This window comes from Lissotriton helveticus, chromosome 6, assembly GCF_964261635.1.
Source record: "Lissotriton helveticus chromosome 6, aLisHel1.1, whole genome shotgun sequence".
NCBI classification, from domain to species: domain Eukaryota; kingdom Metazoa; phylum Chordata; class Amphibia; order Caudata; family Salamandridae; genus Lissotriton; species Lissotriton helveticus.
Genome location: NC_136067.1, coordinates 1,816,819,234 through 1,816,836,307, shown reverse-complemented (window position 1 = coordinate 1,816,836,307; position 17,074 = coordinate 1,816,819,234).

The window sequence follows — 17,074 nt, the reverse complement described above, 5'->3', positions numbered from 1 at the left end:
AATTGTCAAGTTGCAGGACATACGTGTGATGTTCCTTATGAACTTGTTCTGGTTAATGACGCACCTGTCAAAATGCTATTTGACTCTGGGGCCAAGATTATGCTTGTTCCAAAAGTCTTTCATGAGAGCAATTTATTAGGTAAAGTTAATCTTTTAAAATCCGACATCAGACCCAAAGGGTATGGTGGGGTGACCATTGATCTACTAGGTTACTTTTGGGGAACAATTTATTTTAAAAGGAGGGTCATCCCTGGGAAGATCTATGTCTCAATGAAAGGTGACTCACTTATAAGTTGACTTCATCAATAGGATCTGCATGTGTTTCTTGACCCTAATGAGAACCCTCCAGTCTATCTAAAAGAGTTGCCACTTGTGAGTTTGATTGACAATTCCTTTCAAGATTGGATCAAGGTTTTCCCTGCAGTTTTTGCAATAGACCTACGCTGTTTTAAAGACTATATGCATCGCATAAGAGTTAATCAAAATGTTGTTCCAAAAGTTGTCAAGGTTAGGAATGTTCCTCTCTTAGTAAGAGACAGCATGAAATGTGAGTTGGATAAGCTTCTGGCCAAAGGTATCATTCAAGAAGTTGAGGCAACAGAGTTTGTCTTTCCAGTTGTAATGGCTCATAAGGCCAACGGTGAGGCCCGGTTCTGTGTGGACTTGAGAGAACTCAACAGAGCGGTGGTCTTTGACCACTACCCTTTACCCAACATTACTTAATGTTGTGCTCTCTTGAAGGGGCAAAACATTTTTCCTCCTTGGATTTGGACCCCAGAGTCCCAGAGTTAAAATGCGCCATGGGGCGCGTTTGCACACTTGTCACATCAGGCCCTACCCCGTCCCTTCACCACTGTGCAAACAGACACTCTGGCACATAGTAAGTTGGGGGATTAAGTCCCCCTTGAATCCTGAGGGTCCCGGTTCTGTGTGGACTTGAGAGAACTCAACAGAGCGGTGGTCTTTGACCACTACCCTTTACCCAACATTACTTAATGTTGTGCTCTCTTGAAGGGGCAAAGCATTTTTCCTCCTTGGATTTGGACCCCAGAGTCCCAGAGTTAAAATGCGCCATGGGGCCCGTTTGCACACTTGTCACATCAGGCCCTACCCCGTCCCTTCACCACAGTGCAAACAGACCTCCGGGCACATAGCAAGTTGGGGGATTAAGTCCCCTTGAATCCTGAGGGTCCCTTGGGTCCAACTAGCCCACCAGGTACCTCCAGTAAGCGCCACAGAGCTGTGTTACAGAGAGGTGTAAAAAGGCGTGTGGCCTTGGACCACCTCTCTGAAACACAGCTCTATGGCGCTTACTGGAGATACCTGGTGGGTTAGTTGGCCCCAGGTACACTCAGAATTCAAGGGGAATTAATCACCCAATTTAAAAACTGCCAGGGGCGTGTTTGCACAGTGGTGAAGGGAGGGGGTACTGATCTGACATGTGTTTACTTATCCAATCACTCCGCCAAAACCCAAGCACTTATAAATTCACCATGCACTCTCCTTGCAGTACTCTAATCATCCACTCAGTACCCATGCACTCATGCAATGACCCATGCACTAACTCAAGAACTTCTACAATACCCTTAGCACTTCCCATGCAGACCTCTAACTACCTACACACTTCTGATTCACTCCTCCAATTACCCAGGTAGTACCCATGCACTCCAGAAATCCCTCTGTCACTACCCATGCACTCCTCCAATCACCCAGCCAGCGCTATGTACTTATCCAATAACTCCGCCAAAACCCAAGCAGTTATAAAATAACCACGCACTGTCCTTGCAGCACTCTAATCATCCAGTCACTAGCCATGTACTCATGCAATGGCCAGTCACTAACACATGCACAGCTGCAATCCATTGAGGACTACCTGTGCAATCCAGTAATCTCCCTGGTACTACTTATGCATTCCTCCAATCACCTACCCTGTCATATGTTCTTATTCAATCACTGCGCCAAAACCCAAGCACTTATAAATGTACCATGCACTCTCCTCACAGTACTCTAATCATCCAGTCACAACCCATGTAGTCTTGCACTGGTCCAGGCACTAACATATGCACTGCTACAATCCTTGTGTACTACCCAGGCAGTCCTCTAACCACCTACACACTTATCATTCGCTCCTTTAATTCCCCTGGTAGTACGCATGCAGTCCGGCAATCACCCTGTCACTCCCCGTGCAGTCCTCCAGTCACCCAGCCACTACCATGTACTAATCCAAACACTCCGCCAATACCCAAGCACTTATAAATTCAGTCAGTAGCTTTGTACTCATGCAATTATCCAGGCACTAACTGATCACTGTTACAATCCCATATGCCCTACCCATACAGTCCTGTACCCACTTACACACTTCTCATTTGCTCCTTTAATTCCCCAGGTAGTACCCATGCAGTCCTGCAATCACACTGTCACTCCCAGTGTACTCCTCCATTCACCCAACCACTACCATGTACTAATCCAAACACTCCTCCAATAACCTCCAATAACCAAGCACTTATAAATTCACCACGCGCTCTCCTTGCAGTACTCTAATTATCCCCTCAGTACCCATGTACTCATGCAATGACCCAGTCACTAACACATGCACTCCTTGAGGACTACCTATGCAGTCCAGTAATCTCGCTGGTACTATCTATGCAGTCCTCCAATCACCCAGTCAATCCTATGTGCTTTCCAATCACTGCGCCAAAGCACAAACACTTATGAAATCACCATGCACTCTCCTTGTAGTACTCTAATCATTCAGTCACTACTCATGTACTCATGCAATGGCCCAGGCATTAACTCATGGCAAATACAGAGGAGGTTATGCTAATCACAGGGGTACCCCAACGCATAGTGTTCCCTAGTGTATGTAGGCATTTTCACTGTATTCTAAGTGTCTTTTAACATAGCACTTGATCTTGGCCTAGTTAGTCAGGGTCAATTACCACCAGTACCCATCAGCAAAAAGTTGAGGTCACAGGAGGACTTTCTGCTCCTCTGTTAGTTGTTTCTGCACATCTCTTCTTCTTCCTGCCCTTTTCTTCGTCTTTCTTGACTTCTGTTGCCTCTTTCTACATTTGTCTTGCTTCTTTCTTCACATGTCCTACCTTTGTAGGCATAGTTAGAAATTAGCATTTAAAAAACCTTTGAAATTCACAGAAAAAAAATAGGTTTCAGGGACATTATAGTTTGACATTTTCATTTAAAAAACCTTTGAAATTCACAGAAAAACCATAGGTTTCAGGGACGTTATAGTTAGAAATTAGCATTTAAAAAATCTTAGCAATTCACTGAAAAAACCATAGGTGTCAGGGACGTTATAGTTAGTTGGAGATTTCTCTCGTACAAAACCTTAGAAATTTGACCGTTATAGTTAGTAGATCTAACTATAACTCACGCCCCTGCAATGCACTGCTGATGACGTCACATATTACATTACTCATTACATGCTCAGTGACATCACTGATGACATCGCTGATGACATCTCAAAAGTCATGTGTCCAGAATTGTTGTTTTTCATCACGTGCGATATTCGTGACTATAGTTGCGGCATCACAAATATTGGTGGAAATATAAAACATAAAGTATCCATATCTACATACACACCTTCACTGGTCAGTCACAGACTCATGTGCCTCCTCACATATCTACTCATACACACACTTACATACCCACTCATACACTAATGCACAGACTCAGTCAGAGACCCATGTGTGTACTTACATAAGCATTCAGTAGGGTCATGCACCCACTCACAGATGTACTCAGAGACTAATGCGCCCATTCGCATAGATAGTCAGAGACTTATACACCCACTCACCGACCCACTCAGAGACCCATGCACTCAGTGACAGACTCACTCAGACACTCACGCACTGACTCACAGACTCACTGAGAGACTTAGGCTTCCACTCACACACTCAGTGATAGACAGACACTATCAGACACTTATGCATCAACTCATAGACCCCGTCACAGACTCATGTACCCATTTACATATCCTCTCAGACACTCATACACCCATTTACTTACCCACTCAGACACTCACACACCCATTTACATTTCCACTCAGAGACTTAGGCATCCACATATAGACTTAGTGAAGGACTCATGCAGTCAGTCACACACCCACTCAGAGACTTATGCAGCCACTCACAAAACCCATTGATTCATTAATGCACACTATTATAGAGATATTGAGTTACTTAGATAGTGATTTATCTAATGTGATTATTTGAATAAAATATATAGCTATAATTTTTTTATGTGGTGGTAGCTATTGAATTCCTGCTGTTTCTTTGCATTTTCGCAACGTATTTGCGGTGATTGCGAGCACTGACATCATTGCGAGTTTCAGCATCACCGGGAAAACAGAAAATAGGTTTTGGAGATGGTTTTTATAGAAACTCACTAGATAAACATAACTTGAGACAATACATTTATAAACCCCTAGTGTGTAAAATGCTGTGATATGTGTGCATATATGTGTTTTGCACTTTATGAAAAAGGCGCAATTGTCGCTGGTTCCGACGTCATTGTGACTGCCGGTGTCACACCGGACACGGAAAATTGATTTTAGAGATGTTTTTTATAGAAACTCACAAGAAAAACATGACTTTAGACAATACAGTAAAAAACCCTTATTGTGTAAAATACTGTAATATGTGTGCATATATGTTTTTAACACTTTATGAAAAAGGCACGATCGTCATAGGTAACGACATCATTGCAATGCTCCAAATAACTGCAAAAATGGAAAATAGGATTCAGACATAGATTTTAAAGAAACTTAGTGAAAAAACATGAGTTGAAACATGTTTTTAAAGAAGCATGTATTTAGTAAAATGTGAACTGTAATGTTTAGAATGGATTTTTTAGTTAATTTTTTTGCATGTGCTGGTGGCCATTGAATATCTGCTTTTGTTTTGAAATTTTGCGAACATGGCGACGGTGTCGCGAAGATTCCAAAAAACAAAAAAAAAGGATCTTTTAAAGAAATAACAGTATTTCAGACACTAGGGTGGCTCTGACAAGAGCCATTGTGTGGATTGTGTGTATATGACAGCTACACATAAGACGAGATCCAGAGTTTCAGGTTACTTAGAGACACTGTGTTGCTTTCCTCTGTAAAGTGCACTCCATCATTTCTATAGATTGCATGCATGTCAAAACACAGGTTGTTGTTGTAGAATGGGCCCATGATATGGCCTCTGAGGAATGCAGAAACTGTTTTATTAAAATGTTTCCTGGCTTTGTTAATATATGGACAGAATTGATTAGACAACTTCCATTTTAGCCTTTTGCATATGTTAGAATAAACCAAGACAGTGTGAGGGAAAAGCCTCGCCAATTCAGTTAAGGTATCCATCATTAGGATTTCCAGTCCTACCCCAGTTAGTCTGCTGCCTAGGTCATTCTCACCACAGTGCACAATCATTAGCATTAGGTCAGGATTTGGGACTCCCCAATGCTTTTAGCCAAAGGCAGAAATTAATGACCCTTTATCCCTCTCAGGCCGATCCATGTAATGTCCACATTAGGCAAACCCAAGTTTTGTCAATGCCTCACTTTTTTGCAGCCTCTGTAGCCCAATAGACATAGCTTTGGCCAACAATCCACACTCTAAGCATTTTGAAGTCAAGGAGCAATAGCAGTCAGGAGGAGGCTGGAGCTGAATGAGGTAGTTTTCCAAATGAAAAGCAGTTACAATGGAGATGTTTTCTTTTTTAAAAGGAAATATATATTTCATTGGACACTGTCAGCATGCAAATTAATAAAATTAGGTAGTGTGTTGGATGCATTAGCAAGAAGTCCCATTACTGGCTGTTGTTTAAAACAAGAAAAGTAATACAAACATTGATAGGTATGCTTTCGAATCTGTGGATTAAACCACACCTCTCATTTGGAAGCATGGTCCTTCTAGAATGTGCTTTGAACATGTGACCTACTGGTTCTAGTGGGTTTCTATGATAAATCTTCAGAGGGTGTATTGGGGGAAGGGTGTTAAAGCCATAGGTATTATATTTTTCATAGTGGAGAGGTTTAGGTTTACTGTTTTATATGGCACGTAAGATTCCTTAGTGATAATTTTGCAATTAAGTGGTGGTTTTTTAAACGTTTTTTTCCATCAAAAATGGTCATACAAAAAGTAAGGAAAAATTTTCCATTTACATAATAGACTTGAATAGGGCTGGGGTTTGACAGTGAATCAATCCACATATTTCATATACAGTATTCCATGTATCAAAAATACACCAGTATAAAAAATATATAAATAGGAAGATAAATTAATTGATTAATGGGTAGGAATAAACATCAAATAATGCATAGAAAAGCATAGAAAAGGCCCATTTGCTAAAACTGGTATTAAATTCATAAGACAAAGCAAGTCACAAACCCTAAAAGAAAATGAATCAGATTAAGTTACATTTCTTAGATTAGTGTTGTTAAAGGGGTCCCAACCAAAACCTGCCCAGATACGATCAAACATTTTAATGGACCAATGCCCCCTAGAATTAGCCAGAGTAAACTCTAGATCAGTGGTTCCCAAACTTTTGACTCCTGAGGACCCCCATTGAGTCACCACTGGAAGCCGGGGACCCCAAAAAAATTTGTATGAGTTAAATTTCAAATAATAAAACAGTAATTTTAAAAAAAACACACGTGTTCACACAAAACAAATACTCAAAGTACTAAGGATTTTGGGGACAGATGTACGACCATATCATTTAGCACCTTGCAATTGGCGACACAATGCAAGTGGCAAATTGCGAGTCGCTAAATGAAATGTACAACAGTGTGTTTAACACTGTTTGGGATTCCCAATGGGGTCGCAAATTGCGGGGCTCATTAATATTAATGAGCCTCTCGCAATTTGCGAGCCCATTGGGAATGCCCGCCCTCCCAGGGATGGTGGCCTGCTGGGCTCAGCAGGCCACCATGTCTGGGACTGCTTTTAAATAAAGCAGTTTTTAAAAAAAAATGCAGCCCGTTTACCATGCATTTAAAAAAAAAAAAGAAAATGAAACGTTTTAGTTTCATTTTTTAAGGGCAGGCAGAGGTCTCTGGGAATTTTGCATGCATTTGCAAAAGGGAAGGGATCCCCTGGGGACCCCTTTCCATTTGCAAATGTATTACCATCTACTGGTGGTAATTGCAAGTGTTTTGCAACCGAAAAACATTTGTACATGGTTTTGAGACTCGCTATTTGGAAGGGCATGCCCCTTCCAAATAGCAAGTTGCAAAACCTATTTAGCGAGTCGCAAACAAATTGCGGCTCGCGAAATAGGCTATGTACATGGCCCAATAGGTTTTTGCATGCGCAAATGGGTTCACGAACCCATTTGCGCATATAAAAACGGATCGCACATCTGGCCCTTAGTATTATATATTGTCACATGTATTTCATTTGTTTTATAGCATCTCTCATACCATTGTAGGATGTCAGAGCACTTTACATCACACACATATTGAGACATTGAATAATACATGTAAATCAGTGTGTATATAAAATGTTACATAAGGTAAAGGGGACTACAAGGTTCACATGTCATTCATACTGGTAGGCATTTTTAAAGAGTGATTGGTCTAGAAAAGCACAAACTAAGGATTCAGAACATAACACAGTGGCTAGTAACATTAAACATGTATTTCCGCCTAAATAAATCTTTTTAGCAGCATCAGGATGATGAAAAACTGGGAAAAAACATAAGTTACTAACTGGTACCCTGCAGTTTGCAAGCAGCTCTTTGATGACAGTTTATAGGTCCCTCTGCTAGATTACGATTGCCACTTATGAAGTGCACAGTAACAAAATAATCTCTGTGACAAAAGCAGTAACCACAAACCTATGCACATACAAAACTGCTTTTCTAAAATGCATGTTACACGTTCTTTGCAGTAGGCACATTAACCATCTGTGCTACATTGGTTAAGTCAAAGCTGCCACTGAACAAAACACGCCTCGCTCTCCAGCAGGTACATTAATCACTGGCATTATCTTGACACTTTTATTGTTGCTGGAAAGCTGCTAATTACACAAGAAACTTTTCTGTGCTTTTAAAACTGTTGCCTACGGACCCCCTGGGAATGTGTCACGGACCCCTGGGGGTCCGCGGACCACAGTTTGGGAAACACTGCTCTAGATCATTGATTTGCCAGAGGCAAGCCCATCATTCTGTTACCATGGGTGGTACGGGAAAGATCGAAGCTCTAGCAATACATAACCTGGCAGATATGTTAATAATAGATTGATGTTTCCTCTGCACAATACCATTGATTGTCCTGTGGCCTAACTGTGGCCTATGGCCTATCATTAGCTCCTTATGTGTAAATTGTATGTCCATACCAATACTGGAGCTAGAGAGTTGTACCACCCCTATCCAAAATTCATGAAGCCTAGGCCAAACAGCAAACATGTGAAGAATATCAGCTGCTAAAAGGCAATACTTTGGACATTTAGTCTTAGCCCCCCAGCAATTCCCAGCCCATTTAGCTATTTGGTCAGGTGTATAGTACAAAGAAATATGTTGTTTTCAATTGCTGTAATTTCAAATTAATTGATTGTACGGATTGATTGATAGTCTCTAAAGCTGAGCTTATTTCAGAAGGCAAGACTTCATCTAAAAGGGCCTGGGTCCACTTGGTGGCAAGAGTGGTGATATCATTAAAATTATACCGGTCGAGTGCTAAATATACCGTGATAATACAAGATTTCTGAGGCACTTAAAGTAAATTGCAACTATGTCTTAAATGACCTTGAATCTAACATCTTTAAAGTAGTTGGAATCCCTTAGTCTATACAAGAATAATCTGAAATCTGATCTAAGAACAAAACGAAAAAAGAAATCAGCAGGATTAGGATTGGAGACAGTTAACAAGCTGCGAAGGAGCCCAGCAAACAACCCCCAAAAATAAAGTTTAAAATCTGGGAGTGAAAGTCCCCCTTGATTGTATTGTAGTGTAATAAACTGCATTGCCCACCTAGCCCATCTGTAGCCCCAAATAAAGCTACCAATTATTCCATCAAGTTGATTAAAAAAAGAAATTAATAGCCCAAAAGTTATAGTCAGGCTGACATTTCACTCGTACAAAACGAGAGAAATTCAGTTGTTGTACATAGCTGAGCTAACTATAACTCACGCCCCCCGCAATTCACTGATGATGACATCACATATTACATCACTCATGACATGGTCAGTGACATCACTGAATCACTGATGACATCTCAGATGACATCACTGATGACATCACTGATGACATCATCCTGTGAGTGTGAGTGTTTCTAAAAAAGTTTAAGAATGTTATATATATACACCAAGGTGTATTTGAAGAATGAATGGGTGTATGAGTGTTTGTATGGATGATTTGTCTGAATGGGTGTATGGGTGCATAGATCAGTGGCTGTATTGATGAGTGACTGTGCATATGAGTGACTGTATATGTGAGTGAGTGGCTATGTGTGTAGATGTATGAATCAGTGAGTGGGTATGTACTAACAGGTATTGATGTGTCAATGGTTTCAAAAATGGTGCGTGACTGACTGTATGAGTGAGTGATAAATTTGTCTTAGTGAATGTATGGGTGAGTGAATAATCTGTGTAAATGTATGTATCAATCTGTCAGTTGGTGTGTACGTGGCTGCATGGGTAGGTGAGTAGGTACATGAGTGTTTATATGGGTTATTGATTAGTTGTCTGAGTAACGGTATGGGTGCCTGAGTGTCTGTGTGGGTGGCTGAGGGGCTGTGTGACTCCTTGCATGAATGTATGTGTGGGTGAATCCCTGGGTGTATGGGTTCATGATTCCATCTGTAAGGGACAGTATGGTTGAGTGAGTCTGTGTATGGCTTTGTTGGTGAGTGTATGGATGTCTCAGTTGCATATGGGGGAGCAGCTGCATACGTAAAATGCAGTATATGTGAGTGTTGGAGTATATAAGTGACAATATGTGTGAGGGAGTGAGTGTGAGAGTGGCTATATGGGTGAATGTGTGCTTGTGGAAGTGATTATAGAAGAGAGTAAGTATATGTTACTATCTGTATGAATAAGTGAGGTGGTGTGCATTTAACTTTATAGGTGAGTAAATTGCAGTGTGATTGATTTTGTGTGGGTGACTGACTAGGTGTGTGAGTAACTCTATGGGTGAGTGCTGTGATTGAGTGTCTGTATGAGTGTATGAGTGAATATATCAGTGGCTGTATTGATGAGTGACTGCGCATATGAGTGACTGTATGGGTGAGTCAGTGGATGTGTGTGTAGACGTATGAATCAGTGAGGGGGTATGTACTAACAGGTATTGGTGTGTCTATGGTTTAAATTGGTAGCCATATATTTTAGAGTGGGTGTACGAAAAGTTATATTAGGGTGTGAGGAGTTGCATCAGATATTAAGTGGATGATGCCATCAGTGATTTCATTTGAGATGTCATCAGTGATGTCATCAGTGATGTCACTGACCATGTCATGAGTGGTGTAATATGTAACGTCATTAGCACTGCATTGTGGGGGCGTGAGTTTTAGATAGCTCAGCTAAATATAACAGCTGAAATTCTCTGGTTTATATGAGTGAAATTTCAGCCTAACTATAACGTCCCTGAAACCTGTGTTTTTTTCAGCGAATATCTAAGGATTTTTAAATGCTAATTCCTAACTATAATGTCCCTGAAACCTATGTTTTTTTCACTGAATTTCTAAGGTTTTCAAAATGCCAATTCCTAACTATAATGTCCCTAAAACCTGTGTTTTTTCAGTGAATTTCTAAGGTTTTTTAAAATGCTAATTTCTAACTATGCCTACATAGGTAAGACAAGACATGTGCAGAAAGAAGGAACATATATACAGAAAGAGGCTAGAGAGGTACAGAAAGAAGTAACAGAAATGCAGATAGAGGCATGAGAAGTGCAGAAAGAATCAACAGAGTTACAGAAAGAGACAACAGAAGTACAGAAAGAGGCAAGAGAGGTGCAGAAAGAGACAAGAGAGGTGCAGAAAGAGCCAAGAGGGCTGCAGAAAGAGCCAAGAGAAGTTTAGAAAGAAGCAACGGAAATGTAGAAAGAGGCAAGAGAAGTGCAGAAAGAGGCAAGAGAAGTGCAGAAAGAAGCAACGGAAATGTAGAAAGAGGTAAGAGAAGTGCAGAAAGAGGCAAGAGAAGTGCAGAAAGAAGCAAGAGTGGTGCAGAAAGAGGCAAGAGAAGTGCAGAGAGAGGCAAGAGATGCGCCGAAAAAGGCAAGAGAGGTGTAGAAAGAGGCAAGAGAACTGCAGAAAGATCCAACAGAGGTGCAAACAGAGGCAAGAGGGGTGCTGAAAGAGGCGAAAGAAGTGCAGATAAAAGCAAGAGTAGTGCAGAAAGTAGCAACAGAGGTGCGGAAAGAAGCAACAGAGGTACAGAAACAGGCAATAGATGTGCAGAATGAGGAAACAGAGGTGCAGAAAGAAGCAAGAGAACTGTAGAAAGAGGCAAGAGAGGTGCAGAAGGAGGCAAGAGAGGTGCAGAAAGAGGGAATAGGGATACAGAAAGACACAAGAGGGGTGCAGAAAAAAGCAAGAGAGGTGCAGAAAGAAGCAAGGGAAGTGCAGAGAGAAGCAACAGAGGTACAGAAAGAGGCAAGAGAGGTACAGGAACAGGCAAGAGAGGTGCAGAAAGAGGGAACAGGGGTGCAGAAAGAGGCAAGAGAAGCACAGAAAGAGGGAAGAGAGGTGCAGAAAGAAGCAAGAGAAGTGATGAAAGAGACAAGAGAGTTGCAGAAATAGGCAGAAGAAGTTTAGAAAGAGACAAGATAAATGCTGAAAGAAGCACTCAGTCGCATAATTCCAGTGGCCCTGCTCATACCTCCGACTAGGTCCAGAAGTGCTCCTCAGTGGTTCCTTCGTTTTTTATGTCTCATTGAGTTTATTGTTTAGCTTCTATGGGAACGAGAAAGACTAAACCTGAGGTTACCACTCCACAACACAGACTACCATACCACATAATTACTCTCCGTAACACATAATCCCACTCTACACAATTCCTACACACCAAATACCACACACTTTCAGTTTTAAATCATGATTTTATTAGAAGATTTTTAATGGAACTTTTTAAATGCCCACACTCGGTACTTATTGCATAAAATAAATGTATTTTATTCTGTTTTTATCATGTATTAAGAATGTATTTTATGTATGTTGTGTATAGTACTATTGTCTTTTTATGATATTAATTTATCGAAATAAAGTATTTTGACTGACTGACTGACACATACTTTCAATCCACATCATTTCACTGCACAACATACCACATAATTCCACTACACAACGTACATCGAATCCACTCCAAAAAACATTAGTAAACAACTTTTACATTTATAACGCCAATAGCCCTACCTTCAGTAAATACAAGACCTATTACATTGCAAATGCTTCTTCAACTAGTAGTCATGTTTGCAGAGGGGTGGAGAAAGGGGACTGGGCTTTCGACCAGCGCTCAGGAATTCTGCTGTGTAGGACTTATAGGAGGTACTAGGAAGATTTCTTGGCCCCCAAAGTCCCTCAGTAGTAAAGTGGATTTCATCCCCCAACCAGTAGTGTACCAGGAGGCGTGTTTGCAGAGTGGTGGAAAAAGGAGGGGTGACCTCTGAAGACTTCTTAGCAATCCCACTGTATGGGACTTACCGCAGGTAACAGGAGGGGTAGTTGGCCCTCAAGGACATCCTTTGGGCCCAACTACCCCTCCTATTACCTCCAGTAAGTCCCACACAGCAGGATTGCTAAGTTCTCATAGCAGGCCACGCCTCCTTTACCAACCACTCTTCAAACACGCTCCCTGCATGCTCCCTGGCGTGCTCTTGGGTGGGGATTGAAGTCCGCTTCGCTGCCAGGGGTCCTTAGGGGCCAACTAGCCTACCTGTTACCTCCAGTAAGCCACACACAGTGGAATTGCTGGGAGGTTGGCCACAGGTCACGCCCCCTTTCTCCACCACTCTGCAAATAGGCCTCCTGGCATGCTCTTGGTTGGGGGATGAAGTCTCCTTGCCTCCTGAGTGTCCATGGGGTCCAACTAGCCCTCCTGTTACCTCCAGTATGCCCCACACAGCTGGATTGCTGAGAGTGGACAGAGGCCACACCCCATTTTTACACCACACTGTAAATGTGCCTCCTGGCACACTGCTTCTTGCGAGATGAAGTCCACTTTAGTCCTGAAGTCCTCAGGACACAAGGGGACCTCATAGACCCACCAGCAGTGTGTAAAGAGGCGTGTTTGCAGAGTGGTGCAAATTGGGGCATGGCCTCGGACCACCTCTCAGTAATCCCACTGTGTGGGGCTTACTAGAGGTACCTGGTGGGCTAGTTGTCCCATAAGGACCCTTAGGATTCAAGGGGACTTAATCCCCCAACCCAGAACCCGGGGCTTGGCCTTTCTTTATTACATTGTTTTTTTAAAGGGGAGGTGGGCCGTACCCAGCCAGCCGATTTCAGCTTGCCAGAGCTGGCATTGCTTGTGGGCAAAGGGAGCTGCTGTCATGCAGCTCACTTTTCCCACACGCAATTCTGGTTCGCTACATGGTAGCGAGAGCAGTTTTCCGGCTCTCGTTTCCATGAAGCGAAGCAGATGTTTGATATGGCAGGTTGGAAGCAGTGTTCCCACCCTGCCATTTCAAACTGCAATATCCATGGGGTGGGCACCATGGGACATTGCTGGAGCCGGCCCTGGGGGGTGGCGGTCCCCAGGGCCATGGTGGGCTCCACAAGTTGGGCCGTGAGGCCCCCCTCCAACACATTTGAAGCCCTGGGAGGTGGTGGTCCCCACTGGGCAGTGTGGAGGGGCAGGAGTCCCTACATTTAATTTCAGAAATTGAAGTCTAGGGAAGCTGGTGGTCCCTGGGGTTTGAGGGACAGCGAGGCCCCTCCAATCCAAATTAAGCAATGCCCCGGGGTCCCCGGGGCAGCGTGGGCAGTGGGAGCCCCCCTACGCTTTTTCATTTAAAAAAGCCCCAGGGAGGTGGCAGTCCCTGGGACTTGGGGGGCAGCGAGGCCCCCAACACTAATTAAGGTATGCCCTGGGGAGGTGGTGGTCCCCAGGGCAGCATGGGGGGCAGGAGCCCCCCCATGCTTTTTGATTAACAAAAAGCACCGGGAAGGTGGCAGTCCCTGGGCTGCGGGGACTCTTGCTGCCCCGCATGTATTTTAAACATTGCCCCCAGGTCCAGGCCCACCCTACGCAAATCCCACCCAAAATATATTTAAAAATTTTTGGGGGGGGCCCAGGGGACCTATGGGGTCAGGGTGTTTCTACCTGTTAAGACACACATCGGAACACCGTAGTGGAGAAAACCGAACTCAGAACCACAAGACCCAGAACCACACCCGCCCCGAACTACACTTCCCAGAGGGCAACACGCGGTGAACACACGCGGAGGGCGTCACCATAAAAATAACCGGGAAGTCAGCAGTCGGCGTCGGATATTTCGAATCATAGACGCGAGTCCGCATTGCCGACGCTTCAAGGAAGGTGAGCTCTGTATCGAATGTGTGAGTTGTAGAAGCGCTGAACGCTATTGCTGGAAGGCGGCAACACACAGACAGGACCCTGCTTTCATGGGTGTTTGCGACCCGTTCACTCCGTTGAACCTTGCCTGTCCCCGCTCGAGGGTTATCGAGCGCGTGGGACATAGTCCCTTCACAGACCTTGCCAGTCCCCGCTCGAGGGTTATCGAGCGCTTGGGACGCAGTCCCTTCACAGACCTTGGCAGTCCCCGCTCGAGGGTTATCGAGCGCTTGGGACACAGTCCCTTCACAAACCTTGCCAGTCCCCGCTCGAGGGTTATCGAGCGCTTGGGACGCAGTCCCTTCACAGACCTTGCCAGTCCCTGCTTGAGGGTTATCGAGCACGTGGGGCTCCGTACCCTTCTTGAACTCTGCCAGTCCCCACTCGAGGGTTTTCGAGTGCGAGGAACTATACTGGAATTCCGTTCGTTTTTGTTTTTGTTTGCCCTCCGTTGGAGCGTGTCAGGACTGACACGATTGCGGAGGACGACAGTAATAACACTAACCGGCTTCCTCTTTACTCGAGTGGCATTGTCGGCCATTACTTAGCACGGTGTCCTCTGTTGGTGGATGCTAGGACTGGCATTCGTGCAGAGGACGGTTGGAACCTCTACCGTAACACTTCTTTGTATAGTGTAGTAGCCTGGTGTGAGCCAGCAGTAATAAAGAGCTGGTTTACTTATCAAGATACGTCTGCTCTGTTTTCTTGAGGTGCGGACAGGGGTGTTCTAGGGTGGTGTTGAGTTACCCGATCCCGAGGAATCCAGGATTACATAATATCCGACCTCACCAACAACAATCAACCTCCTGGTTGGGTAACAGGCCATGGCCACTATGGAGGACGTATTGGTGGCGTTGTTAAACGTCCAAAACGAACTAGCTGCATCGCGCCAGGAGACGGCGGACTTAAGAGCTAGGGTGGACAACCAGCAGAGGAATCCGTTCAACGCAGGGGCTTCTACCACGGGGACGCCTGCTGCAGTGGTAGTGGAGATGCCAGTAGCAATACCTCTTGCCACACCGGAGAGATACAGCGGGGATCCCACCACCGTCCAGGTCTTTATAACGCAGGTGGCGCTGCACTTCTCCTGCAAGCCGAAGTCGTTCCCCACTAACCAGGTGAGAGTCGCCTTCATGATCTCTTATTTGGCTGGGAACGCAGCTCAGTGGGCAGTACCGTTGGTGAGCAGGGACGATCCGCTTTTGTACAATTGGGAACAGTTCCAGGAGGAGTTCGTAAAGGTGTTCGATCGGAGAGCGGATTCCTACACAGCGGACAGGGAATTGCTGGAGCTGAAACAAGGCTCAACCGGGCTTGTCCAGTACCTGAACGCATTTCGACGCCTGGTTGCTGAATCCAAATGGCCCCCTGCCAAACAAACGGCACTATTTCACCAGGGTCTGAGCGAGGACTTGAAGGATGTGATCGCACAGATAGACCCCCAACCTGTGCACTGCGAAGACCTGATCAGCCTAGCCCTTCGCCTCGACCACCGTCTTAGCAAAAGGCGTGGGGGTGTTCATAAGAAGGACAAAGCCCTGCTCGCAGCGGGCCATACGGCTATCTCAGAGGCGACACCCGCATCACATACCGAATCCATGGACATCGGGGCAGTCAGAGCCAGCCTTACAGCACTCGAGAAAGAGTCACGTAGAAAACAAGGTCTGTGTTTATACTGCGGCAAGAAGAGGCATTACGTCTGCGAATGTCCTGTTAAACCAAAGACAAGACGTCCTTGCCCCGGTCGCATGTCCACTGCGATTGTGGACAAGACGGCGGAAAACTAACGAGCTCCTGGAACAACGAAGGGGATTCCCGGAGTCATGGCTTTATCCCTTCAGCACAGCTGCAAACTTTGGCGTGTAACCGACACATGTACATCCCGTTACAGTTGCTGGTACGGAGCTCATGGGTTTTTGTCTCCGCCATGGTCGACTCAGGGGCTACCGGGCTGTTTATGGATGAGAATTAAGCAGGACGTATCAGTTTGGCCCTGCAGAGGTGCGAGGCCCCAGAGGAGGTGTTTGCTGTGAATGGTCGCAGGCTGGTTTCTGGGCCCATCAGTCACCACACCGGTGATGTTGAGGTGGTATACGGGACACAACACAAGGAGGTGGTGGACTTCAAGATCATCTGTGCTCCGCAGTATGGGATCATTTTGGGATTGCCGTGGCTGATGAAACACAACCCCACCATCAACTGGGAAACCCAGGAGCTGCAAATGGATTCCCCTTATTGTTCTCGGTTCTGCAGAAGGCCAAAGGGGTCTCACAAGAACCCGAAGACCACAGGGTGGGTGGTGGCCACCGCTGCGGAAAAGGAGGTGGTCCTCCCTGAGGCATACCTAGCCTATAGAGACGTATTCGATGAGGACCAAGCGGAAACGCTCCCCCCCCATAAGGTCTATGACTGCCAAATCGATCTGGTCCCTGGGGCTACGATACCTGGGGCCGGCTGTACGCATTGTCCGAGCCGGAAAACATCCACCTCCGTGCTTATCTGGATAAGATGTTACAGCTCAGGTTCATTAGGCCTTCAAGATCACCCGCGGCATCACC